The sequence below is a fragment of the Podarcis bocagei genome (assembly GCF_964188305.1).
Source record: "Podarcis bocagei genome assembly, chromosome: 17".
Taxonomy (NCBI): domain Eukaryota; kingdom Metazoa; phylum Chordata; class Lepidosauria; order Squamata; family Lacertidae; genus Podarcis; species Podarcis bocagei.
This window is the reverse complement of record NC_138143.1, coordinates 15,400,995-15,416,107: the sequence shown is the minus strand read 5'-3', so window position 1 is coordinate 15,416,107 and position 15,113 is coordinate 15,400,995.

Genomic DNA, 15,113 nt, shown 5'->3' with positions numbered 1-15,113 from the left:
CCGAGGTTCCGAGGCTTTGGCCACCTCATGAGAAGAGAAGACTCCCTGGAAAAGACCCTGATGTTGGGAAAGATGGAGGGCACAAGGAGAAGGGGACGTCAGAGGGCGAGATGGTGGGACAGTGTTCTCAAAGCTACCAGCATGAGTTTGACCAAACTGCGGGAGGCAGTGGAAGACAGGAGTGCCTGGCGTGCTCTGGTCCATGGGGGTCACGAAGAGTCGGACACGACTAAACAACAACATGGTTTTGTATGTTTTGTGGCATTTCATGCATTGTGTTTTGGTGTTATTCTTATTGATGATAGATTAGTAATTCTTTATTGTGATAAATGTAAACTGCTTAATTATTATTTGCTGGTGTTTAATTTTACTGTTTCCCATTGGATTCGAATGGATTGTTGAATATTGATTTATTTAATATAAGCTATTTATTTCAAAGTTATTGTGGCTTTTTATATTGGATCAGATTGTGACTATTAATGTTTGATGTTTTATTGTTATTTTTATATGTGTTGGAAGTGGCAACCCAGCCAGATGGGTGGGATATAAAGAAATTATTATTATTATTATTATTATTATTATTATTATTATTATTATTATTATTATTATTATTATTATTATTATTATTATTATCCCCCACACCACATTTTCAGTCGATTCAGTTCACCCATGTTCAGTTGCCTTTGATCCAGTGTCCAGTGTGTTCACCGCCACCAAAAACTTGGATTTCATTTGCTTCTTCCCATTTTCTTCATGGGAATGAACTGCAGCCACATTGCCATAAACAAACATCTTAAGGGAGGAAGCAAAATGGAAGGCTTCATAAGGAACCCAAATATTAACCCGGTTCTTCTTTCTGTTTAAAATGGCACAACCACCCATGGTTTCTGCACATTGTTTTCATATTGTTTTGTAACAGGACACATCTGATTTCTGAGACTGTCCCTCAGGCAGCCACAAATGGCAACACTCAACCATTTCTCTTGCCTCTTCATCGCATTATACATGACAGACCCCGTGTTGAACGGCTGAATCTAATTAATAGAGATCTGAAACACATTTGGGCATGCTTTTTATGGTCGTGAAGGCTGCAATAGGAGGCTGAGTTGAGGTTTGATTAAATTGTGCACTGTGTAGGGGCAACAGTCAGAAAATTCAGTCCCATTCATTTCTACAGTATTTGCATGAAAATAAATAATATAGGTCAAAGACATACAACTATATATTAAACTATTTGGACAGGCTAACCAAGGTCTTTGTTATTATTGTTTAGCCGTTTAGTCGTGTCCGACTCTTCATGACCCCATGGACAGAGCACGCCAGGCACTCCTGTCTTCCACTGCCTCCCGCAGTTTGGTCAGACTCGTGTTTGTAGCTTCGAGAAAACTGTCCAACCATCTCGTCTTCTGTCGTCCCCATCTCCTTGTGCCCTCCATCTTTCCCAACATCAGGGTCTTTTCCAGGGAGTCTTCTCTTCTCATGAGGTGGCCAAAGCCTTGGAGTCTCAGCTTCAGGATCTGTCCTTCCAGTGAGCACTCAGGGCTGATTTCCCTCAGAATGGATAGGTTTGTTCTTCTTGCAGTCCATGGGACTCTCAAGAGCCTCCTCCAGCACCAGAATTCAAAAGCATCGATTCTTTGGCAATCAGCCTTCTTTATTGTCCAGCTCTCACTTCCATACATCACTACTGGGAAAACCATAGCTTGAACTATGTGGACCTTTGTTGGCAAGGTGATGTCTCTGCTTTTTAAGATGCTGTCTAGGTTTGTCATTGCTTTTCTCCCAAGAAGCAGGCGTCTTTTAATTTCATGGCTGCTGTCACCATCTGCAGTGAGATATATATATTTGGTATCTCTGTCAAATGTGTGACAGAGAAAAAAAACACTTGGCTAAAAAGCTGGAGAGAGATATCGGAGCAGGAGAGGGATATCTGTGGTCTGATGTTTTGCACTCACATGTTCCATACACATTTAGTGCGTGTTGAAAGCGCATGACTTCTCCCAAAGAATCCTGGGAACTGTAGTTTGATAAGGATGCTGAGAATTGTAACTCTGTGAGGGCTAACTACAGTTCCCAGGTTCCTCTGGGGGAAGGCTTTAAAGCATTAAATGTGATTTAACATCCACAGCTTACATTTAAAGCACATTCCGTTCAACTGAGTGTTCCTGAACATTCATATCCGATGAGTTTCAATGCAAAGGACCACCATGAATCAGACCAAGAAGTTGTGTTGTCTATTGACCTTTCTAAATTATTTTCTGGCTCTTTCAGATAGTAATCTCTTTATCCCAAGTAATAGAAGCTTAGACAATAAAAGATATCCTCAGACGACACTAAAAAATATTTTAATCTAAATGGTTCCAAACTTATAAACTTCGGGCTACTGATGCTGAAGATATCCCTGCTAAGGAAATAAAATAGTAAAGTTACTCTGGAAGTCTGTATTTTGGAAAAATGCAAATCCTCACCTGTCTTGTCACAAATAACTTTTTAAAAAAGAAAGTATAAGCCAACTAGCATATAAGTCAAGGCTCAATTCCAGCCAAAGTTAGTAGGGACTAAAACCCATTCAAAGCAAGAGAACTTCTGGTGGGCATCTAAAAGGGTAAAAGTATATTGAGAAATGATCTATAATGAATTGAAAAAAATGTTTAAAAGTACTTTCCCCCCCCCAAAAAAAGAGTCATTTCTGTTGGGGATAATTCAGACTGAAATCCCTAGGTGTCAGAAAAGGTTATTTATGTACGCAACAACTGCGGCCTGTGTTTTGTTAGCCCAAAAATGGAAAATGAAGTGAGGTCCCAACCAAAGGAGAATGGCAACTTAAACTGACAGAATATGCACAACTTGCAGACTTAACATATAGAATAAGAGAACATAAAGAATGCACGTTTAAAGAAGACTGGAAAACATTCATTGAATATATGGGAAATAATTGTATACGGCTGAAAACTCTGGCAGCATTAAGATAAATTCAACAGTGTAAATAAGTTTTGGTAGATGCAACAATGGAATACTGAATGGTATAGTTTTTGTAAAACATGCAAGGATTTAAGATATGTAAAATGAACCATGGAAAGAGAAGAAGGGAAGTCATTGATATTTTAAGGATGTAAAATGAGTATTTAAAAGTGAAGTCAGAAGTGAAAGATGAAGATATTAAAAAGGGGTAAGCAGCTAAAGAAAGTCTCCATCTATTTCATACCATTAGCATCACGATTAACACACACACACACACACACACACACACACACACACACACCAATCAATCAATCAATCAATCAATCAATCAATCTGCTAGCCTTGTTAGGGATAGACCACATCATTTCTTCTAAATGTCTACCATTAGATTGGGAGGACAGTTTTGCCTCCTATTTCTTTGAATGGGAAAAATCTTCACATCTGAAATTAATACCTCAACTTGAGCCTTTGGGTCTTTTATAAGTAGCTCTATGAACTAGATAGAATCATGGTTCAGTTAGGTAAGACTCTGGTCTTCATGCTCTTTGGGTGGTGAAGTGAGTGGAGAAATGCAGCTGGAAATGTGGTCAGCCTCCCATGCTGTGTTTGGGGGCTGCTCCTGCTCATCATTTCCCTGGGTGGGGTCCTGGGAATGTCCCCAAATCCTGCCCTGCAGCCCCAGTGGATACGCTCTTCTGCTTTTATATGATACCTGCTATCTGGAATTATTCCCAACTTTTCATTATCATGCATACCATATAAGATGGTAGGAACCTCTCCAGATGACGAATCTGCCTGGTTTGGGGGTCACAGTGCAAACGGTCTGTCAAATGGATGAAACTGAAATTATCACGGCTGAAGAATCACAGTATATATATTGTATATCCATATTCATATTTGTAGAAAGCCATCTCCACTAGGAACTTCACTTTCAGGAGACTAGATTATTCTGAAAACTAACTTTGGTGGTTACATGCCACTCTAGGAAATACCTGTTTGAAACAGAAATATATTTTTGATCTAAAATAACAAAAGTTTTATAACTTTTAATGAGGATGTGTCAATCTGTACAGAGTTTTTCAATATTCAGCCAAGGAGTCTCCAGATTTTAAAAGTCTTTTACTTCCTGTTCCTTTTACAGCTAAGATTTGGAGGGGGAAAAGTTGTTCCCCCCCAAAAAAGGCTTGAATTTCTGGTGTTGCCCCCCCCCTTTCATATATTTGGCTTCTATGTCTCTACCTTTTAGCTGGTACATTCAATTTCCGACAGTGTATTTTATTTTATTGCTTGGTGACTGTTTGATATGAGCGCCTTTTAAAACAGATCTGAGCCCAATAATTGATAAAGGGCACAACAGAAATATGATTATTTGCTGTCATAGCTCCGTTGGTTAGAGAATGGAGCTGATAGTAACAAGATTGCAGGTTGGATCCCCATATGAACCAGCTGCATATTCCCACATTGCAGGGGGTTGAACTACATGATCCTCAGGATCCCTTTGAACCATACAATTTATGATTCTATATTTTTGGATGTGTTTATTAAGCGACTAAGGGCATTTCTTGTTTAGTCATGTCCGACTCTTTGCAACCCCATGGACCAGAGCATGCCAGGCACTCCTGTCTTCCACTGCCTCCCGTAGTTTGGTCAAAATCATCCTGGTAGCTTCGAGAACACTGTCCAACCATCTCGTCCTCTGTCGTCCCCTTCTCCTTGTGCCCTCCATCTTTCCCAACATCAGGGTCTTTTCCAGGGAGTCTTCTCTTCTCATGAGGTGGCCAAAGTCTTGGAGCCTCAGCTTCAGGATCTGTCCTTCCAGTGAGCACTCAGGGCTGATTTCCTTAAGAATGGATCGGTTTGATCTTCTTGCAGTCCATGGGACTCTCAAGAGTCTCCTCCAGCACCATAATTCAAAAGCATCAATTCTTTGGCAATCAGCCTTCTTTATGGTCCAGCTCTCACTACTGGGAAAACCATAGCTTTAACTATATGGACCTTTGCCAGCAAGGTGATGTTTCTGCTTTTTAAGATGCTGTCTAGGTTTGTAATTGCTTTTCTCCCAAGAAGCAGGCATCTTTTAATTTCGTGAGTGCTGTCACCATCTGCAGCAATCATGGAGTCCAAGAAAGTAAAATCTCTCACTGCCTCCCTTTCTTCCCCTTCTGTTTTCCAGGAGGTGACCAGTGGCCATGATCTTAGGTTTTTTGATGGCACTTCTAGACTGCTACTATTTTGTGGGTGGGATTCAACTGTATATGGGCAAATTCTGATTGAGTAACTAAAGTGAATTTGGCCTCTTGCACAACAAACCCACTTCCAAAACAAAAACACCCACCCATACTTTTTGTGGCAATGAAAGTGACAGGAAAATGCAACAGAAAGTGTGTGGTAACAATAACGTCCTGTGACATTGTATCACCTCCTCCCCCTACAAAAAAAAATCCTAAATGAATACTCAGTAAACAGCTGGAATTGCACAAAGTTTTAAAGAAGGCTCTGCAAACAAAGAAAAAGTGTTGGTGCTGACCTTAAAAGCCCTAAATGGCCTTGGCCCAGTAGACCTGAAGGAGCATCTCCACCTCCATCGTTCTGCCTGGACCCTGAGGTCCAATACCGAGGTCCTTCTGGTGGTTCCCTCACTTGCGAGAAGTGAGGTGACAGGGAACCAGGCAGAGGGCCTTCTTGGTAGTGGCACCTGCCCTGTGGAACGCCCTCCCATCATATGTCAAGGAAATAAACAACTACCTGACTTTTAGGGAAGTTTTTAATGTTTGATCTTTTATCATGTTTTTAATATTCTGTTGGGAGCCACCTAGAGTGGCTGGGGAAACCCAACCAGATGGGTAGAGTATAAATAAATAAATAAATGTATTATTGTTGTTGTTGTTGTTGTTGTTGTTGTTGTTGTTGTTGTTGTTATTATTATTATTATTATTATTATTATTATTATTATTATTATTATTATTTCCGGAATAATGCTCAACCAACAGGTCATCTCAGCTGAAAATTACAGCAGTTGCCTTTATACAAAGAAGTAAACCTGGATTACGAACGGCTTTGCAATCCAAGTTTGCAGTGTTGCCTTGTCTCTGCTGCAGAGGTGCTTCTGCAAATGTTGATAGGCTTGAGTTGGTGAGAAGACTTAGTCATTTGCCACAATTTGGTGTTCCCTCCGCAGTGCAGGTGCAGAACTGGCCCTGCTTAGCACTATAGAGAAAGGGGAACCTGAAGCATCAGGTGCAGTGAAATTCCCAGAGTGGCTTGGCATGGGCTCCATCTTACAATTGTTACTAATAGCATCTAGAAATTCATAAATCTGGCTGCTTCCTTTGGGTTTGTTAAGTGGTCTCCACAAACACAAACACACATGTTGTGATTCAACAAACCACCGCAACCTATGTTGCCATGGAAAGTCAAATTACCTTATTCAACAAAGGAAAACGTATTGGATTTCCTGGTGTTTTTAGGATGCTAGACATAACACACACACAGGGTGTGGTTTGTTGTTGGAAGCCTCCACAAGACACTCTCTTTTACTGCCAGTCAGTTAACAAAAGCAAGTCATCAGGACAATGCAGTTTTCTCGCTCATTTGAGAAACTTCAACTACCTCTTTCCCCCCTTTTTTTCTTGACACACCAAAAACTTTGACATTAAATATTTACATAAAATGAACACTTGAGTTTATCTGTTTCCACTCGGTTTAGCATTTACAGACTTGCAGCGCTGTCTGGAATCATGATTCTCTGTTTAGTCTAAAAGCCTTTCAGCATGAACGGGGTTTTTTGCACCGTAAATGAGCATTCGTTTCCTATTTATTGCAGAGAGTGCAGAGCTTGCCAGAAGGTAGCCTTTCTGGCTTGAGGATATGTCAAGGCCAGAGATGAAGACTAGGCATGGACCCTGGGGAAAATGCTCCTTTGCTGGAGCCATTACTCCCGGGTCTGAAGACCTTTGTCATCTCTTATTGTTGTTGTTGTTTAGTCGTTTAGTCGTGCCCGACTCTTCGTGACCCCCTGGACCAGAGCACGCCAGGCACTCCTGTCTTCCACTGCCTCCTGCAGTTTGGTCAAACTCATGCTGGTAGCTTCGAGAACACTGTCCCACCATCTCGTCCTCTGTTGTCCCCTTCTCCTTGTGCCCTCCATCTTTCCCAGCATCAGGGTCTTTTCCAGGGAGTCTTCTCATGAGGTGGCCAAAGTATTGGAGTCTCAGCTTCAGGATCTGTCCTTCCAGTGAGGATTCAGGGCTGATTTCCTTAAGAATGGATAGGTTTGATCTTCTTGCAGTCCCTGGGACTCTCAAGAGTCTCCTCCAGCACCATAATTCAAAAGCATCAATTATTTGGCGATCAGCCTTCTTTATGGTCCAGCTCTCTTATTGTTACTTTGTCCATTTCCATAATTCATAGTCATGCCCACAGGACCACCTTCGGCTGAGTCTGATGTCCCCTTGTCTCTCAACCTCTGCTTCCTATTCCACTCTTTGATCTCCACAGCTGTTTAGCTCTTGCTAGTATGGACTCATGGGACAGAATACTGCATGCATGGCTAGGAACACTGTTCTTTGAATTGTTTGACTTCAGTATTACTGTGGCCGCCTTCTGGATATCACAGAATCCCAGAACTGTAGAGTTCGAAGGGACCCTGACGATCATCTGGCCCAAAACCCCTGGAATATAAAGTTCTCCCATCCTTGACAAAATTACAGATAAGGATCTAACGCTCCCTCTCACCAACGCTCATTTAATTTTGTGAAACGTATCTTGAGTTTTACTTTGAAGAGTGTGAATGGGTGTGTGTCCATGTGACCTTTTTGTATGGTTTATTTCAGGCATGGCCAAACTCGGCCCTCCAGATGTTTTGGGACTACAATTCACATCATCCCTGACCACTTGTCCTGTTAGCTAGGGGTCCTGGGAGTTGTAGTCACAAAACATCTGGAGGGCCAAGTTTGGTCTTGCCTGCTGTAGATCATGGCATAAAAGATTAAGACGTGACTGAATATGACAGGAGACCCTACATTATGAACTTCCTTGAGCTCTGGTACCAGTCTTATCACAGATGTGCCCTGAAAGCCACTCAGGAAATACCCCAACCTAATCCCACCTTGTAGAAGATTAGTACATGTAAATCTATGTAAAGGGATCCCTGACGATTAGGTCCAGTCGTGACCGACTCTGGGGTTGCGGCGCTCATCTCGCTTTATTGGCCGAGGGAGCTGGCGTACAGCTTCCGGGTCATGTGGCCAGCATGACTAAGCCGCTTCTGGCGAACCAGAGCAGCACACAGAAACACCATTTCCCTTCCCACCGGAGTGGTACCTATTTATCTACCTGCACTTTTTGGAGTGCTTTTGAACTGCTAGGTTGGCAGGAACAGGGACCGAGCAATGGGAGCTCACCCCATCACGGGGATTCAAACCGCCGACCTTCCAATGGGCAAGCCCAGGAGGCTCAGTGGTTTAGACCGCAGTGCCACCCGCGTCCCTAATAATAATAAATAAATAAACATCACAACAATAACTTCTGACACAGTAAGGCTATGTTTTCCATCTATTATATACAGATATCATGATAAAAGGGACGCGGGTGGTGCTGTGGGTTAAACAACAGAGCCTAGGGCTTGCCGATCAGAAGGTCAGCGGTTCAAATCCCTGGAACGGGGTGAGCTCCCGTTGCTCGGTCCCTGCTCCTGCCAACCTAGCAGTTTGAAAGAACGTCAAAGTGCAAGTAGATAAATAGGTACCACTCCGGCGGGAAGGTAAAAGGCGTTTCCATGCGCTGCTCTGGTTCTCCAGAAGTGGCTTAGTCATGCTGGCCACATGACCCAGAAGCTGTACGCCGGCTCCCTCGGCCAATAAAGCGAGATGAGCGCTGCAACCCCAGAGTCGGCCACGACTGGACCTAATGGTCAGGGGTCCCTTTACCTTTTTATCATGATAAAAAATTCCTGTTCTATCTGGCATGGGGCCACTTCAAATATAAGTGGAGTAAATCAGGGGAGCAAAACCCAAGAGCAGTAAATCGGGGAGCACAGGGAATCTGAGCGTCATTCTCACCATCCCACCCTCCTCTGTTCACTTGGCTCCATTACAAGAATGCGCATTTCATTACTTGTAAGGAAGTTTGCATTTTAGGAGAGGGGAGAATTCAAAGCACTTCATAAAAACTGTAGACCTCTCTAAGCCCCCAGCCTCTCTGCAGATTGCCATCTTGTGTGGCATTCGCCCAACTATAGATACTCGTCCACAGGCTTAATTTTAAAACGAAGCTCTCAATAACGATGCGCTAATGAAGAATGAACTTGAAACAGGGTTGCTTCTCTTCCCTTCACCTCCCATACAAAGTAGCACTTAAAAACGGAGAACTTTGAAGGGGGATTATTTACAAAGAAAGTAAACCAGACACAATGGATGAGGCATTGCTTCTCCCACCCCTTGTTTACACTTGCTCACTGCTCATCCCCCAACGACAAAAACCCCTGATATGCAACGAAAATTATGAGCCATCATCACACCTCAGCTCCTTGCCATAATGCTTGGTACAGGGCGGAATAAGTTCCAATATTTAAATGAGTTAGTAAAGGCTCATTCTCTCATGGAACTAAGAGGGAGGCAGCTTGATCCTTGAGGATCTCTGGGCGAAGCCTCGTAGCTCCCCTAAGCCATCTTGCTGCATTTAGCGCTATTCCCGCTCTGCTCCGAGCAGACCACCCACTCAGACAGAAATACACAAACCACATGGTCCAGGAATGTCTGTGCCCGAATCAATATCAGCATTACGACCTTATTACTTGAAGCAGCCTGGCTTTTAGCACAACTCATTTATTTTCTCTTTTCTTCCTGCTCTTTTGATTTCTTAATAGTATATTCTTTACGCACACAAACACACATACAAAGGGGGAAAAATCTCTTTTAAAGATGCAAACATTGTTACGGGAAGAAATATAGTTACTACACTTCCTTCTTTTGTCCCTTTGATCCAAACTTTGCTTCCCCTTCCGCATCTTAATGGAAACACACACACAACGACTTTATGGTACTGGCTGTGAATTATATTCCTACCAAGCAGTAATTAAAAAGCATTGCAAGAGATGACAGTGCATTTAAAAAAGGAATACCGGCTTTGCAGTCTGAATTAAAAACAGAGTGGAGATAATAGAAGTTCCTAAGGTCATGTAAGAAAACAGAGAATGCATCTGTTTCACTGTTAAATGCTGAGTATAAAGTGAGCAAAAACCTCAATTTGACAGAAATAGGGGAAAAACCATGTCTATTTTGTAAGATTACCATTGCTTGCATCTGACCACCATGCGGTGCCTCCTGTTCATCAGTGAAGAAGAAGAGTTTGGACTTGATATCCCGCCTTTCACTCCCCTTCAGGAGTCTCAAAGCGGCTAACATTCTCCTTCCCCTTCCTCCCCCACAACAAACACTCTGTGAGGTGAGTGGGGCTGAGAGACTTCAAAGAAGTGTGACTGGCCCAACGTCACCCAGCAGCTGCATGTGGAGGAGCGGAGACACGAACCCGGTTCACCAGATTACGAGACTACCGCTCTTAACCACTACACCACACTGGCTCTCAGTGGTGGGAAATGTGTGGCCCTGCAGAGGTTGTTGGGGCTCCAATTTACTGGGAACTAACCATCGGGATGCAGGTGGCGCTGTGGGTTAAACCACAGAATCTAGGACTTGCCGATCAGAAGGTCGGCAGTTCGAATCCCCGCAACGGGGTGAGCTCCCGTTGCTTAGTCCCTGCTCCTGCCAACCTAGCAGTTCGAAAGCACGTCAAAGTGCAAGTAGATAAATAGGTACCGCTCCGGTGGGAAGGTAAACGGTGTTTCCGTGCGCTGCTCTGGTTTGTCAGAAGCGGCTTAGTCATGCTGGCCACATGACCTGGAAGCTGTATGCCAGCTCCCTTGGCCAGTAAAGGGAGATGAGAGCCGCAACCCCAGAGTCAGTCACGACTGGACCTAATGGTCAGGGGTCCCTTTACCTTTAACCAAGGTGAATCTCCCCTCATCCCTGCATTACGTGTCTGCTCAAGTGTCCAGCTCCCAGGTAAATAAGTTTTGAACATTAATCAGCTCCTTAGACCTCCTTGATATTTATTTTCGGGTGTCACATTTTAGAATGTAGGGGTCACAGTGACAGCAATATTCTCAGCAATCCTGCCACATTCTGTAAAAACAGGTACATAGGGTTACATTATTATCACAGCTCAGATGAGGCTGAGACAAGGGCTTGTTTTCACACCACCTTATGAATTCACGGCTGAAAGGAAATGCAAACTGAGGGCCTTCCTTCAAGTATCAGCCATGATTTATACTGGCTAGTTCTCAATGCATGTATCTGCATACACTTTTAATTTCCAGGCAGTGTTCACATCCAGCATTGGAACTGCATGGCCCATAATTCAGGGCATGAAACTGACCATTGAGAAGATGCGAAATTGGGCATTTTGAGTTATTCTTAAACCTGCTGTGCCTAATAACAAGCCATTTATGAATTGGTTCTCAGAGGCGTCAGGTCAATGGACTAAGGGGACTAGGCTAGTCCCCTAAATGTTGTCTCCTTCCCAAGGCCCAGGAAGCTTCTACCCGATTTATGGAAGGAGGTGTGATGCTTTGACAGGCTCCAAAAGTCCTCCCACCACCCTCCCAAAGCCCACCTGGCTTGGGGAAGGAGGCTTCAGGGCTCCAGCATCCTATCAGAGGCCGGCTGCCTCCTTCTCAAAGCCCAGGAAGTTTCTGCCCAACTTAGGCCCTAACTACAAAAAGTTTCACTGCATGCCATTTTTAGACTTTCCTAGTTATGTGGCACTGTGGGTTAAACCACAGAGCCTAGGACTTGCTGATCAGAAGGTCGGCGGTTTGAATCCTTGCGATGGGGTGAGCTCCCGTTGCTCGGTCCCTGCTCCTGCCAACCTAGCAGTTCGAAAGCACGTCAAAGTGCAAGTAGATAAATAGGTACGGCTCCAGCGGGACGGTAAACAGCGTTTCCGTGCGCTGCTCTGGTTCGCCTGAAGTGGCTTAGTCATGCTGGCCACATGACCCGGGAGCTGTACGCTGGCTCCCTCAGCCAATAAAGTGAGATGAGCGCCGCAACCCCAGAGTCGGCCACAAATGGACCTAATGGTCAGGGGTCCCTTTACCTTTATCTTACATTTGGTTTACAGTCTGTTGGGAAATATCTTAATTTCTTGGTACTTTCAGTGAGGCACAAGCATCTTTGTTCATGACACAATAGACTTCTGTGCTTTGGGGGATTCCCATATGTATTTCTACGAATGTATACAATGCAACTTGGAATTTTATATTTAAAAATGGATTTCAAAATGCAGATGTTTTCTGTTTTCAGATATAATGGGCCTTTCTAACCTGGATTTGCTATCGGAATGGAAGTCAAATGGGGCCACCCAAAAATATGATGGTGGTTTCAAGAGGTACAGAATGTTGAAGGGGTTGGGGTTGAGGAGAGGAGAAAGAATTAGAAGATGATTTTGGATTTGATATCCTGCTTTATCACTGCCCTAAGGAGTCTCAAAGCGGCTCACAATCTCCTTTCCCTTCCTCCCCCACAACAAACACTCTGTGAGGTGAGTGGGGCTGAGACTCTTCAGAGAAGTGTGACTGGCCCAAGGTCACCCAGCAGCTGCATGTGAAGGAGCGGAGACACGAACCCAGTTCCCCAGATTACGAGTCTACCGCTCTTAACCACTACACCACACTGGCTCTCAATTAGCCCACTCAAGCCTTATCGGTCTGGAAGTAGGGGGTTACATTGGGGAGAATGTGTGTCGCCCAGAGTGGCTGGGAAAACCCGGCCAGATGGGCAGGGTACAAATAATAATAATAATAAATAATTATTATAATGGTTCTGGGGCTTAGGAGTGTTTGATCACACAGCAGTATAAAAAAGTAAATCAAAAGCTTCCTTACCTGACAGATCAGCAGCTCCTGACATTGTACTGTAGGCTCAGCGCCATTCAGCGTCCTGTCCCTCAGCGATTTAGCCCCAGGCAAGTGTTAAAATAAGGTCCTCCCTGTGCACCTTGTTCAATGGGTCCAATGGGATTTAAGCATATTCTCTAGATAAATGCTCGTAGTTCTTCACCCAGTGTCGAGAAATAAATTTAAAATACTCTTTAAAAAATCATTGCACTCTGGCGTTTGTTTCTAGGTCAAACAGTGGCTTATGGGAGGGGTCACTCTAACTAGTTTCCCAGTGCAACCTTGTCCAGCTGTCCCCACCCCTGCAGATGCAACAGGAACATCTGCAGAAGAGATGCTTTCACGTGCACAACTGGAAGTGCAAAGGCTCCCCTACTGCAGACATTCACAAGGTCCTGGCCAATGCCATGGGGTGGGAAAAGCTAGAGTGGGACGCATCAGGGGTTGTGCTAATCACTGCTGCCTTGCCTGTTAATGATACTGCCAAATGATGCTTAGACGTTAATACTGCCTAATGTAAGGCTGCTGTTAGAAAAACAACTTTCACACAACCTGGTACACAGGCTAAGACCCTACCTGCCCGTGGACTGTCTCACCAGAGTGGTGCATGCTCTAGTTATCTCCCGCTTGGACTACAGCAATGCGCTCTACGTGGGGCTACCTTTGAAGGTGACCCGGAAACTGCAATTAATCCAGAATGCGGCAGCTAGACTGGGGACTGGGAGTGGCTGCCGAGACCACAAAACACTGGTCCTGAGAGCTCTGCATTGGCTCCCAGTACGTTTCCAAGCACAATTCAAAGTGCTGGTGCTGAACTTTAAAGCCCTAAACGGCCTCGGTCCTGTATACCTGAAGGAGCGTCTCCACCCCCATCGTTCAGCCCGGACGCTGATATCCAGCGTTGAGGGCCTTCTGGCGGTTCCCTCATTGCGAGAAGTGAGGTTACAGGGAACCAGACAGAGGGCCTTCTCGGTGGTGGCACCCACCCTGTGGAACACCCTCCCTTCAGATGTGAAGGAAATAAGCAGCTATCCTATCTTTAAAAGACATCTGAAGGCAGCCCTGTTCAGGGAAGTATTTAATGCTGTGCTGTTTTTAACATTTGATTGGGAGCCGCCCAGAGTGGCTAGGGAAACTCAGCCAGATGGGTGGGGTATAAATAATAAATTATTATTATTATTATTAACTTCCCTTTCGTAATATCTGGAGCAACTTACCTGTGTCACAATAACAGAATCCGACACTTCTGCTCCGTTTTAAAGGGCTACTGCTGTCAGTGGTGAAGCTCGCCATTTCCAGCACCAGATGTACCTTTTAGTAGTCTAGTTTGATGCTTTTGAATTATGGTGCTGGAGGAGACTCTTGAGAGTCCCATGGACTGCAAGAAGATCAAACCTATCCATTCTGAAGGAAATCAGCCCTGAGTGCTCACTGGAAGGACAGATCGTGAAGCTGAGGCTCTACTACTTTGGCCACCTCATGAGAAGAGAAGACTCCCTGGAAAAGACCCTGATGTTGGGAAAGATGGAGGGCACAAGGAGAAGGGGACGACAGAGGACGAGATGGTTGGACAGTGTTCTCAAAGCTACCAACATGAGTTTGACCAAACTGTGGGAGGCAGTGGAAGACAGGAGTGCCTGGCGTGCTGTGGTCCATGGGGTCACGAAGAGTCGGACATGACTAAACAAGTTTGGCCTGAAGTGGCACACCAAAACTGCACATTTTGGATAACTTGGTTTGGAAGAGAACACTGTTAAATCCAGTATCCACACCTCTGCTAGCAACTCTGACCTAATTAGTTTGGCATTAAATACATTCCCAAACAATCCCTAGTATAGCAGTTAATTTTCAGAGATGCTGTGGGTCAAAATCTCCCTAGAGCACACATCCTTGGGTTGGAAAGCTCTACCTGTCAAATTCCAAAGATGCCAAAGTGCTGCGGTTTCTTGTGTGCTCCGATACACTCTTTTTTTCTATCCATGCATGTTCGAGGACTGAACTGTGATGCTGAAGGGGCAGACATGGGCAAGATGGCGCCCCGAGCAAAAATTTGGTGCCTACCCCAAAATATTTTTTATTTCCACAATAATTCACTGTTGCTTTTTTCTTTCTGGAAAAAAATGGTGCTGGTACCCACCTGAGGGCCATTGTGTGCATGGCAAGAAAGAGCAGGGCAAAGAGAGGGTGGCTGGAAACAAAA